Source organism: Ochotona curzoniae, unplaced genomic scaffold (assembly GCF_017591425.1).
Source record: "Ochotona curzoniae isolate NIBS_2020 unplaced genomic scaffold, NIBS_Ocur_1.0 contig_239, whole genome shotgun sequence".
NCBI lineage: Eukaryota > Metazoa > Chordata > Mammalia > Lagomorpha > Ochotonidae > Ochotona > Ochotona curzoniae.
Window position 1 is genome coordinate 1 of NW_024465444.1, and position 24,679 is coordinate 24,679.

General features: G+C 48.7%; 1 pseudogene; it reads left to right on the plus strand.

The window, feature by feature from the left end:
• The first annotated feature begins 5,656 nt into the window (after positions 1–5,656).
• LOC121152150 lies at positions 5,657–9,913 on the plus strand (annotated as a pseudogene).
• The last annotated feature ends 14,766 nt before the right edge of the window (positions 9,914–24,679 follow it).

A 24,679-nucleotide genomic window follows, 5' to 3' on the forward strand; every position in this document is an offset into this window, starting at 1 on the left:
TAGATATTTATTTATGTATTTACTAGAAAGTTTGACAGAGAAGAAAACACTTTGATGCAAACGGCTTGACTGGAATGGGAGAACAGTTACTTGTATCTCTTCCCTGCTGTAGATGTGCACATCACAAAGATCCAGACTGGACAGCACCAAGTGGCCCATCAGGCTCTGTGTTGGCCCTTCTCGCACTGGCACAGCACTACCCACCATGACTGGAGACTTTCAGGGAAGTTTAAAATAACAGCTTTTTGTTTGTTTGTTTGTTTAATGGCATGTTGAGAATCTGAGGAAGATCTTCCAACCAATGATTCACTCCCCAAGTGACCACAATGTCCGGTGCTGTGCAGATCCAGAGCCAGGAGCCAGGAACTTCCTCAAGATCTCCAAAACAGGTGCAGGGTCTCAAGGCTTTGCGCCATCCATGACTGCTTTACCAGGCCGCAAGCAGGGAGCTGGATGGAAAGTGAGCTGCAGGGATTAGAACCTGAGTGCATATGGCTTCCTGGCTCATTCAAGCTGAGGACCCTAGCTACTAGGCCACTGCACAGGGCCCAAAATAACAACTTTCATACAATCCCTTGAGCCTTTACTAATCCTCCACCAGCCTAACAACCACAACCTCCTGCCAATTCAGCACCAAGTTCCGGGGTTTTAGGGCTATAAATGGTTGCCTATGTACCTCCATGTTCAGTCCACTGTGATTCTGGGTTGTGAATCAATCCTGAACATTCCTAATGACAGAGTAACTTTTCATTTGAAGGTAAGTGAGGGTACTGAGACCTGGTAGTTTGGGCGAGAGTGACCAGATGAGTTTCATGGTGTCAGACTGATATACCAGCCTCCTTTAAGTCCTGTGTAGGACTTGTTATCACTGAACAATGCTGACCACCTTATACCAGTCCATGCAAAAGCTAAGGCTGGGGGCTTGTCTAGTAGGACCAGATCCTAGTACCTGAAAGATTCATGGATCAGGAGACAGGTCATATTAGGCAAGGCCAGGAGAGAACCATTTCTGGGGATAGATTCTGTAGCAGAAGTGTAGGTCAAACCCTGTGGAAATACTAGTCCCACTGGTTAGCTCAAGAATTGGGGTGGTGATGGGCTAAGCTAGGTATGGCCAAGAAGCCTGCCATCACTCATGGGTAAAGCAAACAAAAACAGTCTGGGCTGGCCAAAGCAGCAGCACCCAAATGCGCATCCCAAATAGGGTGTCGAATGGGCGGAGCTGCAACATTCTCCAGCTCATACAAGGCCAAATGAGAGGCCAGACTATGCACAACAATACTGGCCTAACACCCACTGGCATGTATGAGAACCAGGTCTGGAAGTGAGTCAAGTGGAAGGACTGAGAAACTCCCCTCGTGGGTCATAGCTCCTGCTGGTGAACACATGGTCCAGGCATGGAGGTTGGACAAGCTGGACAAAGTAACTCCAATGGTTGGCTAATGTGTGGGTCGGTAATGGAACAGGGTGGACCAGGCAGGGCCAAGCAAACCTTAGCACAAAGTGGAAAGCTACCCACTGGCATACACTTGGCAGACGTGGGGGCAAGACCAGGCTGAATCTGTCCACGTCATCCACTGGCAAATCCAGGCACCAGTGTGGGTCGAGCCAGGTTCGGTCGCAACAAAGACTAGTGCACATTATGGAATGCCGAGGTGAGGTTGCCTGTACCGGAGGGGACCGCAGCGTCCAACCAGCCTGAGAACAAGAAAGGAAGTAGGCAGAGCCAGCAGGGGAATAAGGGAGGGTTCCTTTGCAGGATAGCTACTTCCGCAGGAGAGCATGGGCTGGGATGGGGGCAGACCAGACTAGGCAGAGCTACCACACCTGTGCGCCTCATGTGGACTAGATCAGGGAAAAGCCGGGCTCGGCGGATTATTCCTACTGGTGCAAACAGAATTAAAGTGGGCGAGGTTTGTTTGGGCAGCAGTAACTGGAATCGGAGAGTGGGAGAGGCCTGGGAGGGTAATAGTGGGCTCATCCCTCTTGGGTTACCACTTCCATGGGAGGACATAAAACTAAACAGTGGCTGGGGTGGAAAGGGGTGTGGGACAGACTGGATTACTGCTACACTTACTGGCAAACCAGGGTAGGGGCGGTCCTGGTGGGGGTTATTGTGGGTCGCTCCAACTAGGCTGCAGCTCCCACTGGTTTAGGTGAGGGCCAAATATATGCAGGGCAGAACCAGGCTGGACCGCAACACCCATTGGTTCCAGTGGAAGTCGGGAGTGAAAACAACCAACCCAGCAATTACAACCACCAGCTGATTGGAGTGATGGACGGTGCCTGGCCCTGTACTTGTTAGCACATACAAGAAGTTTCTTTGGAGATCTTCCTAATCTAAATGCTGGACTCAGAACCCTAACGAAGAAAAGAGAGAAGACAGAACAGGTCAACCAACCATCTCAGCTATGATGGACTATGTCAATCAGTGGATTTTTCAAAGACCTCATAGTGCCTGGAGTGGCAAGATTGACAGCGATTCATAACTGTTGCAATATCAAAACCACTTGAGCAAGAACCTCAGAGCATGCCCTACACCCGGGACTTGGGGAGGGTGGGAAATTGGGTGGGCCTTCTCCCTTAATACCCCCCTTTTAAACATGAAGGTAACAATATGGAAAACATACTAGTATTATCCACTTTCCTGTAGCCCTTGAACCTTCTTACTCTAACTAAGTATGTAAAGAAAAAAAAAATCTTTTTAAATAACAGATATCAATAAAAAAAAGCACATTCTTAACTCCAAAAAAAAAAAAAAAAAGAAATCAGGATAGAGCACAAGTCATGCTGAGCTAGGCTCTTAAACCCTCTGGGTCTGCATGAGCCAGGGATGCTAGGCCACAGCATCAAAGGCAAAGGCCAAGACAGGTGAGAGGTTATGCCAAGTCGAGTCAGAGGAACCACTGGCATCCACACAATTTATGACTTGGAACAGGGAGCAAATGGGACACCCTAGCTGAGTTGAGGTTTCCACTGAGGAGCACAGGGGCTGAAGTGAATGCTGTGTTCTGATCTGGATACAGCTACAGTCTCCCTTGGCACAAGTGTGGACTCGGACTAGATGCACAAAGCCAGGCCAAACTCCAAACACCATCTGATGTTCTGGAGGACCAGGGTAGCTGTGGGATGGACTCAGCTTGGTCTCAACCACAACTGAGCCATGTGTGACCTGTTTTTGCATATGGATGAGCCTTAGCTACGCTGAAACATCCAACAATAAGAACCAGAATGGGTTGAAGGCCAGTCAGGAAAGACCACTGTTCCTGCTAGGACAGGAGGTGGACTGAGTAGGACTGGCTCATGGACCCACCAGTATATGCAAAATCTGGCATTGGGAGAGGTTCTGAAGGAGAAGCCTGGGCAACTCCTCTGTCAGGACAAAACCCTGCAGGTAAGCACTATAAGCACAAAAGGAACAGCCCATACCACACCAGGGAAAAGCACCCATCAGCACACATTTGGCACAGGTCAGGTGTGGACCAGGCTGAACCAGCTCACATCACTGCTGATGAATCTGAGCAACAGAACAGTGTGGGTCGAACCAGTTATGGTCACAACACATATCAGTACACCTTACAGCTAGAATTGATGGTGGGCCGGGCCGGGCAGGCAACAACACATACTAGCAAACACCGTGGTGAGGAGGGCCATGCCTGACTGGGCCACAGCACTAGTAGGAACAAAGGATGGAGGGGGTAAAGCTGGTAGGAGGAAGGTAGAGGGTCCCCCTGCTGCAACATCTCACTTACTGGACAGCATGAGTTGATACCAGGCAGGGCTATAACACCTGCGGGCCTCATGCGAGCCAGATCAGGGAAGATCCTGGCTTGATTGACTGTCCCTAATGGGGCAAACATAAAGCAGAGGGTGAGGGTTGGTAGGGCTTTACAACAGCATCAGATAGCAGATTCTGGCACTGGTGGCTAATCTGTCAATTTAAACTACAGAACCACCTGCAGAGTGGGAATGATTTAGGAGGGAAATAATGGCACCTACTCCCTCTTGGATTGCCACTCCCACTGGAAAGCATGAAAACCAGCACTGGGGCAGGAGTGGCTAGACAGAACGGCACCCACCACCATATGTGTGGGCTGGATAGTGGAGCTGGTTGGGCTAAACTAGGCTTTAATGTTCATTTGCATGTATGACAGCTGAACTGGATGTGGGACAGACTGAACTAATCTGCTGCACATACTGGCAAGCATGGGAACTAGGGCAGTGGATGGGCCTGATGGGGGTTATTGAGGGGGGCTCTAACTTGTCTGCAGCCCCCACTGCTTTATCTGAGAGTCAAGTGTGTGTTGGGCAGAATCAGGCTGGATTGTAACACCCATTGGTGCCAGGGCTGGAAACACAACCACACTAGCAATTGTAACCACCAGCTGATTGGGCCAATGGACTGTATCCAGCCCTGTACTTGCAAGTACACACAAGAATCTAGTCCAGAATTACCTCAAAGTTTCTTTGGGGATTTCACCAATCAAACTGCCAGACTCAGAACCCTACACATGAAGAGAAGTGCAGGTTCCATGGTACGCCCTGGAGTGCAAGTGCCAGAGCCTAGCCTCCTCAGTGGCTCAGACGGAGCAGTGGAGAGCACAACCAGGTACACATGGAGGATATGGCAGTCTATTGGAACCTGCAGAGTATACCTTGCAGCACAACAGAGGGCAAATTGAATCAATCAGCTACCCCAGCCATATGTTGGCAGTGAAAGATTGGGCAAATGGAGATGCTAAGATGGACTATGTCAATCAGTGGATCCTGCAGTGACTTCATTGTGCTTAGAATGGAGAGATTGGTGCGTGGCGCCATGGCACAGCAGGTAAGGTCCTCACCTTGAGCACTCTGGGATCCCATATGGTCACCGGTTGTAATCCAGGTAGCCCGCTTCCCATCCAGCTCCCTGCTTGTAGCCTGGGAAAGCAGTCAAGGACTGCCCAAAGCATTGGGACCCTGCACCCATGTGGGAGACCTGGAAGAGCTCCTGGCTCCCCGCATCAGATTGGTGCAGTACCGGCCATTGCGGTCACTTAGGGAGTGAATCATTTCACAGAAGATCTTCCTCTTTGTCTCTCTTCCTCTCTGTATAACCGGCTTTCCAACAAAAAAATAAAATAATAAAAAAGAAATAAATATTTTAAAAAATAAAAATGAACGGCTTGATTGGCAGCAATTCATAACTGTTGAACTGTCAAAACCACTTGAGCAGGACCCTTGGAGCATGCTCAGTGTTGAAGACCAGGATGGGTAGGAGGCTGATGGGGCTTCTCCCTTTATCCCCCTCTTTACCCCAGATACAGAAAAAAAGAGAACATGGAAATAATAGTCTTCCCCACTTTCCTGTAGCCTTTGAACCTGTATGCCCTAATTAACCATGCAAAGATTGTGAAAAAAAATATATATGAGAGACATATCCTTGCGGCTGCCATGTGATCAGGCAGTGCGCTGACCGGCTCAGCTGCACGGCTCTGTCTGGGACCTCCCTTTGCAACCTGTGAGGGGCCGTCCCGGAGATCCTGCGCCAAAGGCTGCTCAAATATCAGGGTAGCCCCCAAACAGACACTCTCAGATTCCACAGCCGGGGGCCCTGTGTAGACCTGGAGCAGACACCCCCTCCTTCCCTTCATGATTCGATTGTAGCACAGTGGCAATGGATGATGAGGATGGGAGATGCTTACTGGACGTGATTTGTGACCCCCAGGCCCTCAATGACTTTCTACACGGATTCGAAAAGCTCAACAGTGATGACCTCCTGGACAATGCCAGCGAGGTCCAGGGTGCCTTCTATGAAGGCCCGGGCTGCACGTGCAGGAAGCTTCCAGTAACCATCTGAACCCAGAGCCCAGGCAGCTGGCCCCCAGCGTACACTTGGACTTCCCAGAAGATGACATCCTGGGCTCGCCAGCCACCGGAGGTGGGGCGGCAGGCAGTGGGGGTGCCGAACAGCCCTGGGACATCCTTCAGCAAAGCCTGCAGGAAGCCCACATCACCGAGCAGACCCTCGAGGTCGAGGCCATGGCTGAGCTGGACCTGGGCCTCTTCCAGCTACCCATCCTGCAGCCAGCAGACGCTGGAGCCGACCCTGTCGGGACTGCGGGTTTTACTGCAATGGCCACAGGACCCAGGTGCTCTTCCCTGGCAGCTCTGACCTGCTGGGGCTGCAGGCCCACCCACCGTGCTGATGCACCAGGCTCTGGTGAAACCCCAGGATGTGGTCAACAAGGCCCTCAGTGTGCAGCCCATGTACCTGGGCAATGTGACCCTACAGCCCATTCTGGGCCTCCAGGGCCTGCCCATTGGCAGCCCTGGGGGTGCCACAGTGGCCAAACTCCACCTGGCACCCATCTAGGTGGTCGGCCAGCCTGTCATGGCACTGAACCCACCTACCCCATGAAACTGGCCTCTGCTGGCTTCTCCCTACAAGGGGCTGGCCTGGTCATCCAGAAGAACCTCCCAGCTGCCATGGCCACCACGCTCAATGGGAACTTGGTATTCGCCAATGCTGGGGCAATCAGGCCACAACTAGTGGGGCAAATTCAGAACAGCCACTGGAGGTGGCTCTGGACCTTGGCATGGCACCACTGGTCCCAGTGCCCAATGTGATTCTGCACAGCCACTGGAGGTGGCTCTAGGCCTCAGCATGGCACCACTGGTCCCAGCGCCCAATGTGATCCTGCACCGTACGCCCATGCCCATCCAGCCCAAGTCAGCAGGGGTGCTGCCCCCAAGCTGTACCAACTGACGCCTAAGCCCTTTGCACCCGCCTGTGCCACACTCACCATCCAGGGTGAGCCAGGCTCACTTACAACACAGCCCAAGGCACCACAGTACCTGACCTTCATGGCAGCTGGCAAGGCTGGCCAGAACGTGGTGCTGTCAGGCTTCCTCGTGCCTGCCCTGCAGGCCAGCCTCTTCAAGCAGCCACTGGCCACTGCAACTGGGGCGGCGCCACCGCAGCCTCCGGGTGCCCTGAGCAAGCCCATGAGCATGCACCTGCTGAACCAGGGCAGCAGTATCATCATCCCTGCCCAGCACAAGCTGTACACCCAGAACCAGTTTGTGCTGCTAGGCGCCTCCATCGTCCAGCACCCACAACCACTCTCCGCCCTGCCAGCCAATGTGGACGGCCAGATCCTGGCTGCTGCGGCCCCTCATGCAAGCAGACAGCTCATCGCCAACCCCATCCTCACAACCAGAACTTGGCGACTAAATGAGCCTGGGCACTATGCTGGTCCCACCATCGGGTGCACACAGCAGTGCCACACACATCCTCTCCGCTGCGCCCATCCAGGTGCGCCAGCCCACGCTCTTCCAGATGCCTGTGTTGCTGCCGGCAGGCAGCCTGCCCACACAGGCCAGCCTACAGCTGCGGGCCCCACCACCACCACAGTCCTGCAGGGTGTCACCCTGCCTCCCAGTGCCAAGGCCATGCTCAACTCCTCCCCCGCCAATCCCCATGGGCTGGTGCAGCAAGCAGCTCTTCCCGCTGCTATGGTGGCTGCCTCCTCCACCACTACCACCAGGGAGGTGTGCTCACCATGCAGCTCACCCCACCAGCACCCCCTGCAGAAGCACACTGGGCCTCCTGCAGGCTCAGATACAGAAGTCCCTCCAGACCACTGCCCCACCTCAGGTCAGCACCCCACAGCCCAACCCAGGCCTGGCATCCAGCCTGGAGAAGATGGTCCTTGGGCAGCCACCGCCCGCAGCTATCACGGCCATCCTCACTCAGGACTCCCCACAGATGTTCCTGCCCCAGATACTGGAAGCCATTCCACTGAAGGGCCCAGGTCCTTCCTCGACCCCCTCGCTAGCTCACCAGGCCCCACTAGAAGACAGCCCCTACCTGCCCTCCCCACATCCAGCTGTGCCGCCCTCCTGCCCCTCTCCCAGCCCCACTCTCATCACCTTTCCCAGCCCCAGAGCCTGTCCCATCTCTCCTCTGAACCCATCCTGCACCTCTGTCCCCCACCCCAGGCCCCACCAACCCTGCCAGGCATTTTTGTTATCCAGAACACACTAGGCATCCCCCAGGTGGCCAGTACCCCAGCCTCCATCATCCCTGGCCCCCTGCCTCCTCTGCCAGCTGAGGGGTCACTGCCTCCTGACCCCCACCCCACGGCGGCCTCCACTGTAGCTTCCTCTGAGATGTCCACCAGGGTGCCTGGCCCCATGCCATCTGATTTCCAGCTTCAGTTCCCGGCTGGCCAGGGACCCCATAAGGCCCCCACACCCCCGCCACACCTCCCCCTGGTCCCCGAGCCTGTGGTGCCCCTGCCACCGCCCCCACGGACCTTCCAGATGGTGGCCGGAAGCCCCAGCCAAACGCCCTGCTGGAGAGATTCCACCAGGTTTCTTCTGGAATCCTCCTCCAGCACAAGGCGGGGGGGGGGGGGGCTCTGCTGCCACCCCACAGGCCCTGGCCAGCCCCACGACCTTAATGCTGGTCAGCGGCCAGGCCCCTTCCAGAACCCCCACCGCCCCGAGCCATGCCCTTGCCCCTGCACCCATGGCCAACACAGGCCTCCCTCCTCTGCTCCCCGCCAAAAGCAAAGCTTTTGCCTGCAGCATCCCAGCCCCGAGTGTGACCAAGGACCCTGTACCTTAACTGCAGCTGAAGAAGGCCCCTACACTGCAACCCAGCAAGGAGGCCTGTTTCCTGGAGCATTTGCACAAACACCAAGGCTCCATGCTGCACCCCGACTGTAAGACCGCCTCCCCTCCCTGCAGTGCCTGCTGCCCTACCACGTGTACCAGGGCGCCCTCTCCTCCCCCAGCAACTACCACAAGGTGGATGAGGAAGTTGAGGCAGTCTCCACCCAGCTACTGAAACGCACCCAGGCCATGCTCATTAAGTACCGACTCTTGCCCCTGGAGGAGTCTCACCCCTCAGCGAAGATGCTCATGATTGACCGAACGTTCATTCAGGAGGAAAACACCACCCCTGTCTTGGATAAACAGCTGGCAAAGGAGAAACCCAATGAGTACGTGTCTTCCTCACGCTCTCGGCCTCACGCTCTCGGCCTCCCGCTCCCCGCCTCTTCCGATGGGCATCGGCTGTCCAGCCACGGATCTGGGACGTCCTCCTCCACCGCCTCTGCCCCACCGCCGTCACACCTGCTCACCAAGCTTGTGATATGGCATGGCGGGGCTGGTGGATCTCTGTCTGTGACCTGGGCACAGGCGTCCTCCTCCCTGTCCTCCTCCTTGTCGTCCACTGCCTCCTCCCTGGACGCCAATGAGGATAGCCCCATGCGCTTCCGCAACTGCCCACCCATCAAGACCTAGGAGGCGTGGAGCCGCATTGGTCTCAAGCTCAAGATCAGACAGAAGGGCAGGCTCATCAAGGTGGTGCACAACAAGGCGCTGGACCCCGTGCACCAGCCATCCCTTGTGCCCCATAACGCAGCACCCCCGCAGCGCCCACACCCGCCACCACCCCAGGCCGGCCAGATGAACAGCATCGTGGACAACAAGCCACCACTGTGCTACCCACCACTCACAAGCTCCACAGGCCCGCGCCAACTGGGCCACGCCTGCCACTATGCAAGAGCTACCCGGAGCATGCGGCCACCGCGCCACGCCCCTGCCCGCCAAGGTGGACAAGGCCAAAAGCGGCCTCATCCATGAGCTGGCGGCCGTGGAGGACGAGCTGTAGCAGCAGCTACTTAAGGGCACCGCCCCGCCGCCTGAGCCCAACCACGCAGCTGCCCATGCCCAGGGTGGGGATGCCGGCTGGGAGGCCCCCACAATGCCACCCGCTAAGTGGCACAAGTCCCAGTCCGCAGACATGGACCAGGCCAGCTTCTCGAGTGACAGTCCGCAAGAAGACACTCTCAAGGAGCACTTGCAAAGTGCCATCGACAGCATCCTGAACCTGCAGCAGGTGCCGGGGGCTGGCCACACGGTGCGCAAGCACCTGCTGCCTCCATGCACCCCTGCACCGACCCGACGCCTACCCATCCTCCAGTTTCAAAGGTGGCCTGGTCCACCAGGACATTGAACAGATAACAGCGGGAGGCCGGGACAGCCCATCCAGTGACTGAGTTATTGCAGTCATCCAGGGCCATCTGGCGGATATGCAGGAGTGGGGCGCGTGCCTGGGGAGGGGGACAGAGGGTGATGGCCCCTCCTTCCCTCCCTCCTCGCAGCCCACGTGTCCATGCCCACCACAGCTCACACTTGCACGGGGCCAGCAGGAGGGCACCCACAGCAGGGAGGGTCAGCCCTGACCACACAGCAGCCCTAGAGGAAACCAGAGGTTGGTGGGGATCGAGCAGGGTCCCCCAACTTCCCCCTGTGTCCTCCCTGCGACGCGCACAGCTGCCCCTCACCCCTATGCTGGGATCCGAGTACAGCCACCAGAAACTGGAGTACTCCCCGGCCCCCAACACATACCCACACCTGCACGGCTTCACAGTCTTCCTCTGCCTTCAACCGCCCACGCCACGTTTTAAAATCCCAGAGACAGAACTAGTTGTGCAAGATAATTATTGTACTGTATTTATAGTGTATAACGATTTTTTGAAAGGAAAATCCTGTACATTTAGAACGCTTGTAAATTAAAAGCCGATCCTTTGAAAAAAATTGAAAAAAAATAAAAAATAAAATAAAATGAGGAGATGTGGGCATCTAATAGAGTGGATGAGAAACTGCTTAGGAGACGCTCACCCTACACTGGACTGTCCGTGTTTGTGTTATTGCTCCACAACAAATTCCATCTCGCTGCTAACGCACTCCCTGGAAGCAGGCAGGGAATTTCTCAAGTACGTGAGTCATTGCACCTGCTGTCATGGACACGGATTTAGTTCCTGGCTCCAATTTTAGACCTGACCTTGTCACAATCTTGAAGACTTTAAGGAGTTAACCAGATTGTAGATCCCTCTGTCTCTATGTCTTGGACAAATGAAATAACTTATATTAAAAATAGGAGAAAAACTTTTTTTAAAGATTTATTGGTTTTTATTGGAAAGATTAGGAGAGACAGAGAGGAAGATCTTCCGTCCACTGATTTACTTCCCAAGTGACCACAATGGCCTGCATTGTTTCAAAGTGAACTCAGGAGCCAGGAACTTCCTCCAGGTCTCCCACACAGGTGCAGAGTCCCAAGACTTTGGACTGTCCTCAACTGCTTTCCCAGGCTGCAAGCAGGGAGCTGGACTGGAAGCGGGACTGCCAGGATTAGAACCTGAGAACATATGGGATCCTGGTGCGTTCAAGCCAAGGACTTTAGCCACTGTGCCAGGCCTGAGAAAAGTAATTTAAAAACAAGAAGTGGCTGTTCACTGCAGCTTTTCGCACACAAGTTTGAAGAACATACAGCTTATTATGTGAAAGAAAATCTCACAGAACGGCAAGGGAAGGTAACACCGACTGGCAGTAATCATGACAAGTTAATGCTACAGTATCAGTGCCCAGCCAGTGGGAACTGCTACTTAGCAATGTGATCAGAGATCTCACTTAACACTACATGAAGAAAACAATAACATCTAACAAGTCCTAGAGAAACACAGAATAAGTAAGTGCACATGGAACAAATCTTAGACTCAACCCTTCTACCTTAACAATACTTCATAGAAACCATCAGAAGTTAGCCACAATCTCTAACCCAAGAATATTGACCCATATGGAAAAAACTTGACATACTTAGCATATGAGAAATAAAAAGCAAGAAAAATATTGTCACCAGTATCAAAAGCTAAAGCAGGGCCCACGGCCCAGTGTCCTAGTAGCTAAAGTCCTAACCTTAAATGTGCCATGGTCCCATATCGGTGCCAGATCTCATCCCGGCAGCCCTGTTTCTTTTCCAGCTCCCTTCTTGGAGCCTGGGAAGGTAGTCCAGGATGAACCAAAGCCTTGGGAACCTGCACCCACAAGGGAGGTCTGGAAGAGGCTCCTGGCTCCTGCTTCGAATTGGTATGGCTTCAGCCATTACATTCACTTTGAGAGTGAATCATCAGATGGAAGATCACCCTCTCTGTCTTTTCTCTATATATCTCTGACTTTGTAATGAAAATAAATAATTAAAAAAAAAAAAGAATGAGTGCTTCTATAAAAAACAAACAAACAAAAAACCCTAAATTGAAGGCCAGCATTGTGGTATAATGTGTAAAGCTGCCAAATTCAACACCAGCATCCCATATGGAATCAACTGTTACACTTCCAGCCAAGCTCTCTGTGAATCTCCTGGGAAAAGCAGTGGAAGATCTCCAAGTGCCTGGGCCCTGATCATCCACATGCAAGACCTGGAGGAAGCTTTAGGATCCAGGACTCAGCTTGGTCCAGCACTGGTTATTTCAGCCATCAGGGTAGAGAGCCAGTGGATAGAAGATCTCTGCAGCTTACTTTGTAGCTCTCAGTTGAAAATAATCAAATAAAACAAACAAAAAAATTAAAAAGAAAAGAAACATATTTTTAAGGTTTATTTATTCATTAGGAGGCAGGAAGAAAGAGATCCATGTTCTAGTTAACTCCATATATGACAGCACTTTCTGGGCCAAAGAAAGCAAGGAAATTAGAGCTTTTTCTGGGTGCCCCACAGGGGGGCAGGAACCCAAGATTTGGGGACATGTTAGGCTGCTTTCCCAGATTTCGTAGTGAGGAACAGAACTGCAAAGGAAGCAGCCACATCTTGAACCCATATGCAGGTAGCAGCTTGATTCACTGTGATACCACATTACTGAAAAATACAGTTTAAGCCATCACAAACATCAATCATCAGACAGTGCTAGGATTCAGTCACCTCTGCAGATGGAAGAGCAAAGAGGCCAAGGCCTGAACTGACAAGGAATTTTTTCTCGATAGGTATGCAGTTTGTATTGCTTCCAGTCTTACTGAAAGCATGCAGAAATAGAGTTGTCAAGAACTTAGTTTTCCTTCACTGAGACCATTAAAATAAACTCAGGTTCCATGCAAAAGAGCAAAGATGTGACATCCCAATCAGGGCACAGCATTCCTGCTTAAGTGAGCAAACTCTGAATCAAAGCACCAGGACGTGACAGAGAATGAGCTCTGGGAAGCAGCCTGCTTACACTTCACAGGGAGACCCACACTCAGCAGCTTCCCCACGTTCCCAGGCCTTGGGGATCACTCTCACTGAGGACACAGTGCCCAGGGGGGCTCACTGCACTGATGGAGGGAATCCTAAGCAGCCAGAAATGTGCCAGTGTGGATATGGAAATTCCTCACAGCCTGCAGTATTTCCTGCAGCATCTTACCTCTTTGATGCAAGCACACATTTAAGATTAAGTGAATGCTGTGGCCTCTGTGATTTTAACACCTGATGTGCTATGTTTGTTTAATACAAATTTACTACGAAAAACTAATCACACACAATTCAATTATTTCATCATCTGCAATTAGTAGAAGACTCAGGATCAAGGCTCAATCTCAAGGTGCCTGTGAATATTAGTGAACAGTGGGTGTCAACTCTTTCAATTCTTTTGTCCACGTTAACAAAGGCCTAAGCCCAAATCCTAATGGTTGAAATCCTCCCCTTGCATGGGCCAGGATCCCAAGTAAGTTCCAGTTCTAATTCCTGTGACCTCCACTTCCCATTCAACTCCCTGCCTGTGGCCTGGGAAAGCAGTTGAGGACAGCTCAAAGCCTTGGAAACATGCCCCCATGTGGGAGACCTAGAACAGGATATGGGCTCCTGGCTTTGGATCAGCACAGCTCAGGCCTTTGCAGTAACTTCAGGAATGATTCAATAAACAGAAAAAGCTTCCTCTCTGTCTATCCTCTATTTTGTATAACTGCTTTCCAATAAAAATCAAATTAAATTTAAACATGACCCTTGTCCAAGATATGGAGCACAAATGGCACTATTTATTAAACCAGTCAAATTCACTCATTTTTTTTTACCCTTTCTGCCACCAAAGTTGCACCACAGCAAATATTCCCTGAAATAACTTATGAAACCAGTCAGAAATACACTCACAACCTGATAAGTGTTCTCAAATGCCACAATTTTACCTTCACCAAGATTCTTTGTTGGTACAAATTATCCTCTGAATAACCAACTTGTGGATGCAAAATGAAACTGCTATATATTCCAAGCTCATCACCCTAGGATTTACCTGGGCCTTTGCCAAAATTTTACTCCCTAGGTAGCCAAGACTGTGACAACCCAGAGTGCATCACTCATTTCTTTACATGGCATTAGTAATTCACCAAGAAATGGAGCCTTGGATAGGTAAAGAAATTATTAATGCTTCAAGGGGTTAGCTATAAAAACTAGATGCAACCCAATTGATGCCCTCCACTTTTAAGGCATCAGCTGCCACACTGAATGGCAACCTGCAACACTCTGCTATCTTTCAGGAGGAACTAGTGAGCCAGAGGATAAGTTAGTCATGTTTCTTTGTTACAAACTGTTTAGGGCCAGGCACAGTGGCCTAGCGGGTTAAGTCCTCGCCTTGAATATGCCAGGATCCCATATGGGCAAAGGATCTAATCCTGGCAGTTCCACTGCCCATCCAGCTCCCAGTTTGTGGCCTGGGAGAGCAGTAGAAGATGGCACAAAGTCTTGGGACCCAGCACCTAAGTGGGAAATGTAGAAGAAGTTCCTGGCTCCCTGCTTCAAATTGGTGAAGCACCAGCCATTGTGGTCACTTGGGGAGTGAACCATTGGATAGAAGATCTACCTCTCTGTCTCTCCTGTCTGTATATCTACTTTTCAATAAAAATAAATAAATCTTAAAAAAAATTGTTTTGAAACCAAGACAAGCAAAAAGTGTGTAGTGAAGACTCTGTAAATGTTTCAATGGGGGATCACAAGTTGTGGACATTCTAATAAAATGCATGCACTTAAGGAAGGTAAAAGGAGATGCAGTAAGATTTTAAAGCTTAATTTAGTATTTTTTTATGTACTGGGCAGACTTTTTCATCCACTCTCTCACTTCCTTCATGCCAGCAACAGCCATAACACCAACAATAAGTCAGGTTTTTCACACTGGTACCCAAGCCACTGTCTGCTGCCTCCCAGCCTGGGCAGTAGCTGCACACTGCATTTGCATAGAAATGAAACCCAGGCATTCTGATGGAGACACAGGAATCCCAATGTCATCTTAACCACTGTCACACACACACACAGGGCAGGGATGCCTTCCTGTGCTGTGTCAGGTGAGCATTCACTGCTTTTCCACCACACCTATTGTTCACAACAAATAATTCTTCTAAAGAGCTAATGCTTATTTTGTGATGCAGAGCAAAAAAGAAAAACAAAAAGACAACTTAGTGATTGGTATCTTAGTGGAAATAGTGACTCCTGTTGTGATTTTTCAGGGCACAGAGCAGCACTTGACACTGATGCAAGAATTCTGGACCTTAAGGGTTTATTTCCTGTCTTAATGCTCTCTGCTGAACCTGATTTATTCCCTGTGCAACTCATGGGGACATTTAATCCCAATTGGGAGAACTTAAGGGAATGGGTGACAACATACCAGAAGCCATCAGGATAAATCAGTAGTGCTGCCTTCACAGCTCCTTCCTCAGGTTCTTCTAGAGAAGCCCCTTTGCGAGAGTCCCCGTGCACTCCCTTGGCTTGTCTACAAGGTCGCTGTGCCACCCCAGGCCTCTGCCAAGCACAACACCAGCACCACATGCTGCCCCTCAACCTTGCAGCAAAACTCTGAGGAAAACAAGGCTGTTTGTTCTAACTGCTGGAGTCTGTGCTGGTCTGGTGTGAGCAACAAGAAAACTGAACCAGACCCTTAAGAGGAGCTTCACTGAGGACTGAGCTGTGGGCTCGAGACACTGTTGCTTAATTCAAAAAAATCAGGCCAATTAAAATACGAATTGACATAAAATTAAAAAAAAAAGAGAGAGAGAATCCTGCCCATCATGAAGGTCGAACTGTCCCTGGGCACTCCCCCCTCCTCACTGCACAATGGGTTCCACTGTGAGTCCTAGTGGTCAAGGTCAGTGCTGCAGAGTGAGGACCCCAAGGTCCCCCTCCTGGCCCCCGCCCGCCCCGGGGCCTCAGCAGATGCTCTCACACACTCACCCTTCCCAGCTTCTCACCAGTCGGGTGTCCTGCACAGGCTCCTGCGGGGAGGGAGCTCACAGGGCAGCACTGGCTCAGCCACCTGCGCCTCTCCACCAGCACAACCAGCAACGCGCCTATGGCGGCGCCCACAACAACCTCCTGCCTGCTGCCACAGGGCTTCCTGGGTGCGCCTGTTTGGACCACTCCCACAGACCCTGAGTATGTCACAATGCGCAGCCAATCAGAATCACAAAGGGCAGAGAGGCAGTGAGGTAGGATTCTGGAGGGAGGGGGAGTGAGGGGCGGGGCTTCACCTCAGGCAGGAAGTGGCCTCCTCTCTTGCAGCTTGAGCCTTCCAACAGCAGGGGCCGCTGTCGCCTCTCACATCAGTCCACCTCCTGGCCTCTCCTTCCCTCTCTGCTTCAGGATCCTGTTCAAGTCTAGAATCCCCAAAATGTGTGACAATAGTGTCAAATTACAAATCACTGAATATTCAATATTTTCCGGGATGTCTTTTGGTGGCTTTTTGATGTTACGTAATATGCCTTGTATATTACCAAACTGAAAAATATTTGAAAATATAGTATAAATTAATCTTTTCAATCTCGCTTCTCTGATGATCATTTCCTTTTCCATATTTTTTAAAATTTTCTTATTGTTCCATATTGTTTCTTAGTAGTACATAGTAACTTGATTCTAGATCTTTTTCTCCTACCTAGAAATCTTGCCTGATTCTTCCATCAGTTTATGTTTGGTTTGTATAAAAGGCCCATTAGTATATATTGACAATTCTGTCACTATGCTACAATTTCCTTTCTGTGTTTAAATTCCTGATTATATATTCACAACAATACTTAAGAGACCAAGTGAGAAGATTTGTCAAGATTTAATCTGAAGACTTTCAGTGTTGTATGTGATAAACATTGTATTTGTATTTCCTGTGTTATGAAATATGTGTATTTCAGTGACTTGGTTTCCACAACTTGTGGCTTTTGGTTTCTGCTTTAAAATATCTTACTCATAAGTATTTCAGAAAATTCTGTTTTAATCTAATGAAAGCTTACATGTTTTATGAAGAATAATGTTGTTCATGTTCCTGAAATTGATTATTTACATGGTGTTTCCTTTTTAATGACTTATACTAATTTTTATAAGATTTATTTACTTTTTCTGTAGCACGCAACAGTAAGAATGAGAATGAGTGAGGGCTGGTCAGGAAAGGCCACTGTTCCTGCTAGGACAGGAGGTAGACTAAGTAGGGCTGACCATGGACCCACTGGTGTGCATGAGATCTGGCAGGGAGGGGTCCTGATGTAGGAGTTTGGGGAACTTCTCTGTAGGAACACAGTCCCTACAAGTAAGCACAAGAACTAAGACAGGGAGCAACCCAGACCAGGCCAGGTTAGGATACCACTGGCATGCATTTGGCTTAGGTCAGGGGGCGAGCCAGGCTGGAGCAGTTCCTTTCACCTGCTGTCAGATCTGAGAACCAGAATCGTGTGTGGGACATGCTGGTCAGCTAGTTCCATTAGGGCTGGTAGTAAGGACTGGCTAGGCAGGGATAGTCTGTAGTCCCCCGCAGCATGAGCTGGAACTGGGGTTGAGCCAGGCCTGGTAAGGCTAAAACATCCACTGGCTAATGCCAAGGTGAGGTGAGCCATGCCAGTCTGGGCCACAGTGCTCAACCAGCACACGTGAGCACCAGGGGTGTTAGGAGAGGGGTGAGCCGTGTAGGAGGACTAAGGGGGGCTCCCATGCTGGACCACTCCTCCCATTGGTGAGCCTGAGAGCTTGGATGGTGGCAGACAGACCAGACAGGGCTACAAGACCTGTTTACCTCATGTGAGCTGGATCAGGGGAAAGCCAGGCTGGGCTGACTGTATCTAGTGGTGTATGCATAAGCCAGAGTGTGTGTGGGTTGACTGGGCTTGACCCCAGCACCAACTGGCAGAGGGGGAGCAAATTCTGTCAAGTTTAATTGCAGAAACACCTGGAGAGTACAAGACCTGGAAGTGGGATTAGGTCCCATAGGGAAACAATGGACACTTCCCTCTTAGGTTGTCACTCCCAGTGGGGAGCTTGAGAACCAGGACTGGGGCAGGCATGGCTAGTCTGAGAGTGGCACCTGCAAGCACTAGATAGTGGTTACTGGATAGTGGTACTAGAGTGGAGAGTGGGGCTGGTTGGGATGAACTAGCCTTAGGTGCCCACTTACATATACATTAGCTGAATGGGATAGGGGACAGACTGAACCAGTCTGCTGTACCTACCGGCAAGCATGGGAATCAGGGCAGGGGGCAGGCCTGGTGGGGGTTATTGTGGATCTCTCTGACTAGGCTGCAGCTCCTGCTGGTTTGTATGAAGGCTGAGTGTGTGCTGGGCAGAACTGGGCTGTGCTGCAAAACACCCATTGGTTTCAATAGAAACCAGGGCTGGAGACAGAAGTGACCCAGCAATTGCAAGCACCAGTGTGTGCATATGTTGATTTAGATCACAGATTCTGCCAGACCTGTATTAGCAAGCACACACAGGAACAGGTCTGTGATTATCCCAAATGAAGTTTCATTGGGAACATCCAACTCCCCGCAACTCAATGAATGGATTCAGAACTCAAACCACAAAGAGAATTGGAGGTTGTATCGTCTGACTGTGGAGTTCAAATATATATGTCTGTATTCCTCAGCTTCTGATCATTGCTTGGGTGGGACAATAAAGATGTTAATTCTAAGATGCTTTGTATTTCTAATTGTGTATTTTCAAGAGTTCCAGGAGGATTCGCCAGCATGGCCAAGCAGCTGAAGTCCTCACCTTGAATGCGCTGGGATCCCATATGGGCACCGGTTCTAATCCTGGCACCTCCACTACCCATCCAGCTCACTGCTTGTGGCCTGGGAAAGTAGTAGAGGATGGCCCAATGCTTTGGGACCCTGCGTCTGCATGGGAGACCTGAAAGAGCTCCTGGCAACTGGATTCGGATCGGCTCAGCACTGGTCATTGCGCTCACCTGGGGAGTGAATCATCAGATGGAAGATCTCCCTCTCTGTCTCTCCTCCTCTCTGTATATCTGACTTTGTAATGACAATAAAAATAAATCTTAAAAAAAAAAAAAAAAGAATTCCAGGAAAGGTAAGGCCTAGCAGTGATGAAATGTGGGCAGAGAAGCCAGGGAAAAGTGAATGTCCACAGCTTTGTGTGTCCAGATTACTTGTGCATGTCTCTTAGCATAACTTACGTTGTTGGGGAAGCTGGGACATAGATCCTCAGTTTCATGGATGGACTTCAGAGGAATGACCATTTGTTCCTCTTGGGGTTTTGATTGACTGGATTGCTATATGGATTTGTGATTTGTTATTTCTGGTAGGCCCTGTTATCACCAAGCTCAGTTAATCAACACTGCTTAATAAACCCTAGACTTGTCTGGAGTGATCTCACTCACATCCCATAGCAAACATAATAGCCAGCCTCTTGTACCCTATGAACATTTGTGTATGATTAAACTTAACTGTTTAAAAATATATTTATTTTATTTTTCTTGCACAATCAGATTTACAGAGAGGAGAAGAGACAGAGAGGAAGCTCTTCCATCCATTGACTCACTCTCCAAGTGCCCACATTGGCCAGAGCTGTGCCCATCTGAAGCCAGGTGTCTGGAGCCTCTTTCGAATCTCCCACATGATTGCAGGCTCCCAAGACTTTGGGCCATCTTCAACTGATTTTCCAGGCCATTAGCAGTGAGCTGGATGGAAAGCAGGGCTGCCAGGATTAGACTAGTGCCCAGATGGTATCCTGACACATGCAAGGCAAGGACTTTAGCCACTACGCAACTGCACTGGGCCCAAATTATAACTCTTAATGTAATCTATGAAAAATGTGTCAGGGCTAGAGTCAGGTCAATGCAAATTAAGTCTACATTACAAAACGTTAGACAATTATGGTCTTCCAAACCTAGGATGTAATGAATTCAGTTGGAAATCTCAATTTGATACTTGATCATCAGATGGAAGATCTTCCTCTCTGTCTCTCCTCCTCTCTGTGTATCTGACTTTGCAATAAAAATAAGTAAATAATAAATAGTGTTCATGGAGTTATGTTTTTGTCTAGCATTACAATTGTGGTTTTTGAAAAAAATATTTTGAAAGAACTTACAGAATTGTAAATCATATTCTAAACTCATTTGACTTTTGAAAATGCTGTAGTAGTTTTGCATATGAGTGTTACATTAAAAAAATTATGCTTTCCTCATCAATGTAAACCTTAAGTGTCTAGGGAAGACATTCAGCCAAGAACATAAAGCACAGCACGGAAAACATTCCATTCCAAGACTTATCTGGATCGTTGCCTAGATTGCAAAAGATTTAAACTAGTTGTTAGTTATAATAATCCAGCAGTTTGTGGTATTCTAGTAAGACTTTACAGAACGTTGCACCTTAGGGCAGAGGCAAGTAATTAACTTGTTGTGTAGTTCTAACAAGGCATGTATTGACAATTGGTGTACGGAAGAAACTTGAGTAAATGAGTAGAGAAATCCCTAATGATTTAGTAAATGGGGAGGACATGAACACTGCCTCAGAGCAATGAGGCCTGAAGAGGGAGAATGAAGAACTGAAGAGAGAGATGGAATGCATGCCCTGTTGAGAGCCTGGGCAGTGGGACAGGCTGAGCCGGTACAGGCTAACTAACCTTCACCTAGATGTACAAAGCTTCTGGATTCATCTTTTTCTGTCAGCTGATTTGGGATTCCTGAGAGGCCCTTATGGTGACTGTAAGTGAGGGAAGGGTTCCAAAACTAGAACTAAGGACAGAGAAATCTGCTTTCCTTTGCGCAGAGGGAAACTTAGTCTTCCACTATGAGAACCACCCAGGGCTTGGTGCTGATCTGAGGTGTCACCAAAGCCTGTGGAGGGCCTTGAACCTGCACAGGTTACTGAGATGCATCTGGTCCATATGGGAGATCCAATAGGAAATGGCTGACCCCGAAGTTCTTGGCCTTTGAGGACAGTCAAATCTCCAATGACCTCCTTAGCAAGTGGGACGTGGTGCTGGGAATACATTCTGACATCTTCGTTTTTTGCATTTTTATCTAAATCAGTTAAAACAGACCACATAGCTAACATTTTTACCTACTAGTCAATTAAATAGATCACCCACATAGACATATACATGCAGGTAAAATACACGTTACAAAACAATACAGTTTTTGTAACACCTTTTTAAGAATCTGTTAAGTGTTTTAAACATACCAGTCATTTACAATTGCATCTTGCTCTTAGTAACCTGACTTAACGAAACTTTCCGTTGAAATCTGTAGCTTACTGTTTAGGTTTCAACTTTATCAGCAATAAATGCAATAGGTCTGTTGGAACCTACAAGTTGAAGCACCCATGATTAGAACTGTATATCACACACACATCTACACGTCACACAGCACTGTGAAACTCATGATAGGACTTTACACACGCTTGTATTCTTTAGGCCTCTGGGCCATTCTCATTAAGATAACAATTGTGACTAATAAAGCAACAAGATCCTTAGACCTGTGTGAGGTTTGGACATTTGTACTACTAGCAGCTTGTTACATTAACATTTCTCTTTTTTATTATTAAAATTTATTTTATTTTCATTACAATGTCAGATATACAGAGAGGAGGATAGACACAGAGGAAGATCTTCCCTCCGATGATTCACTCCCCAAGTGAACTCAATGGCTGGTACTGTGCCGATCCACAGCCAAGAGCCAGGAAATTCTTCTAGGTCTCCCACACGGGTTCAGGGTCCCAAGGCTTTGACTGGTTTCCCAGGCTACAAGCAGAGAGCTAGATGGCAAGTGAAGCAGCTGCCAGCATTACAACCATTGTCCATATGGGATCCTGGTGATTTCAAAGTGAGGACTTTAGCTGACTGGCCAAGGCACCTGGCCCGCATTAACCTTTCATTATTATAACCTAAGGTTGTACCACTGAACATTTTGACAGTATCTTTTAATATGATCCAAATAGCCTAATCAGTGGTCAGACCCAAAAAATTAGGGATAAATCCTTTAACATTCCCAGCAGGACTCCTTGGGAATACCAAAGTCCACAAATTTGAAGCTTCTGAGCTTTTAAATGACTTTCATGGATGCCAAGAAGCCTTAAAATATCTGGCTGGAATAGGCACAATATGGGTGGACTGATTATTGACACAGTGCTTTCTCAAATAATTCCAACTCAATGGAAGACTGGGAAAACAAAAAGATTATCTTAATAGAACAAAAACGACACATGTGGCTTGTCACCAAGCCGAACAAACAAAAACACATGGAAGAGAGCTATCACATTGGTTCATCCCATACCTTGAAGCAACACAAGAGTCAGAAATAAAACTTACTGGATCCAGCTAGCTAGAATATTTTAGTCACCAATACAAAGAAAATCACTTAAAAAGAGATGTTTAGGGCCTGGCCTGGTTAAGGTCCTTGCCTTGCACGCCCGGGATCCCATATGGGCACCGGTTCTAATCCCGGCAGCCCTGCTTCCCATCCAGCTCCCTGCCTGTGGCCCGGGAAAGCAGTGAAGGACTGCCCAAAGCTTTGGGACCCTGCACTCGTGTAGAAGACCTGGAAGAGGCTCCAGGCTTCAGATTGGCTCAGCTCCAGACATTGCGGCCGCCTGGGGAGTGAATCATCGGATGGAAGATCTTCCTCTCTGTCTCTCCTCTCTGTATATCTGCCTTTCCAATTAAAAATAAAATAAAATCTTAAAAAAAAAAAAAGAAACACACTTTTAAAAAAAGAGAGAGATGCTTAAAAACTTGGCTTTGACAAAGGATCGGTTTCTAATTCCAGGTACCAAAGACATATATTTAGAAAATGCTTTATGTAATATGATCAATTATACCACACATCCTTTAAGAATTTGTTATTTCCTAGGCCTGCCATGTTATCCTAGTGTTTAAAGTCCTTGCCTCATACCTACTGGGATCCCACATAGGTGTTGGTTCTAATCTCAGCAGCCCCACTTTTCAGAAGCTCCCTGCTTATGGCTTGGGAAATCAGTTGAGGACAGCCCAAAGCCTTGGGACCCTACATCCTCGTGGGAGATCAGGAAGAGGCTCCGGGCTCCAAATTTCAGATTGGCTCTGATCCAGCCATAGGATCAGTAACTCAATGGACAAAAGATCTTCCTCTCTGTCCCTTTGCAATATAAATAAATAAAAAATCCTCAGACAAATTTTTCAAAAAAAAACCCAGAATTTGTTGTTTTCCTGAGGGACAAAATATCTTACAAATAATGCTTTTTGCAAATAAGAATATGAATAATTCACAATGCAAGAAGAATACAAGTCATCCCACAGTAAGACATAACTTTACAATTAGAAGACATCATAAACATAGGCACTAGTATACATTAGCTATTTTAAAACTTTTGAATCAAAGACCTTTGTACCATGCAAATATCCATTCACTTTAATAGAACACACAAACTTATATGCAGAATTTGCTCCTCTTTATAGCACATCTCTAGGTATACACAGTGACATTAAGGCAACACATTCAGAATAATTCTGTAACCTCACAACGTAATTCGCATGAACTAAATTATCCCAAATGACAATCATACCATCCAAGTTCAGTCTCATTCTTTGAGAGTTTGAGATCACGTCGGAAGTCCCAAAGTCAGGATGCTTGGTTATGGCCTGGCGGTGTGGCCTGGTGGCTAAAGTCCTCATTTGAAAATTGCTAGGATCCCATATGAACACCAGTTCTAATCCCGGCAGCCCCGCTTCCCATACAGCTCCCAGCTTGTGGCCTGGAAATCAATCGAGGATGGCCCAAAGCTCTGGGACCCTGCACCTTTGTAGGAGACAGGAAGAACTCCTGGCTCCTGGCTCCAGATTGGCTCAGCACCATCCAATGTGGTCATTTAGGGACTGGATCATCAGACAGAAGATCTTCCTCTCTGTCTCTCCTCCTCTCTGTATATTTGACTATACAATAAAAATAAATAAATCTAAAAAAAAAAAAGATAGTTGGTTCAGAAATCTGAAGAATTCAGAGGTCCACAGGAATTGATCAAAATAATATACACAATCAAGTGCATATTCACAGTCACTATAGGCCAGATCTGATCAGAGTTAGGATAACATTAGAAACTGGTAGATAGCTAATTTCTAAAACCAAACAACAAAAACTGCAGAAAGCCTTGCAAGATACATGACAGCTCATTACTGAAGTCAGTTACAATAGCATGGGAAAACCTTGGTTCAGCACATGAACCCATCATTCATGACAGTGAGAAACATCCTGAGAAAAAAAGCATAGAATTACATATTCCTATAGCTAAGGCTCAGAGAAACCTGCAGCGCACAGGGAAAAATGTTCCCAGGCTAGGAAGGGTTAAAAAATTCAAGCCTCTACCCAGAGGGTGTACTGCTAATTCTCTCCATTCTTTATTTCACAAGCATGCCAGGCTGTAGAAAATGCAAATCTGGCACTTTCTCTTTAAACTTTGGTGCTCAGAAGAATCCCAGTGTCTTAGGTGGCACCCCGAGTCTTGTTCAGCAGCACCCCATCTTCTTGCCCATGCTAGTTCTGGGGCTCCTGCCTAGTCAAGACTATCCTAGTTTGGCACTGAGACATACTCGTCAGAATAGCATGTGCCAGGAGTGGCCATCAGAGAAGGTGGTGCTTGTTGACTGACTTGGGAA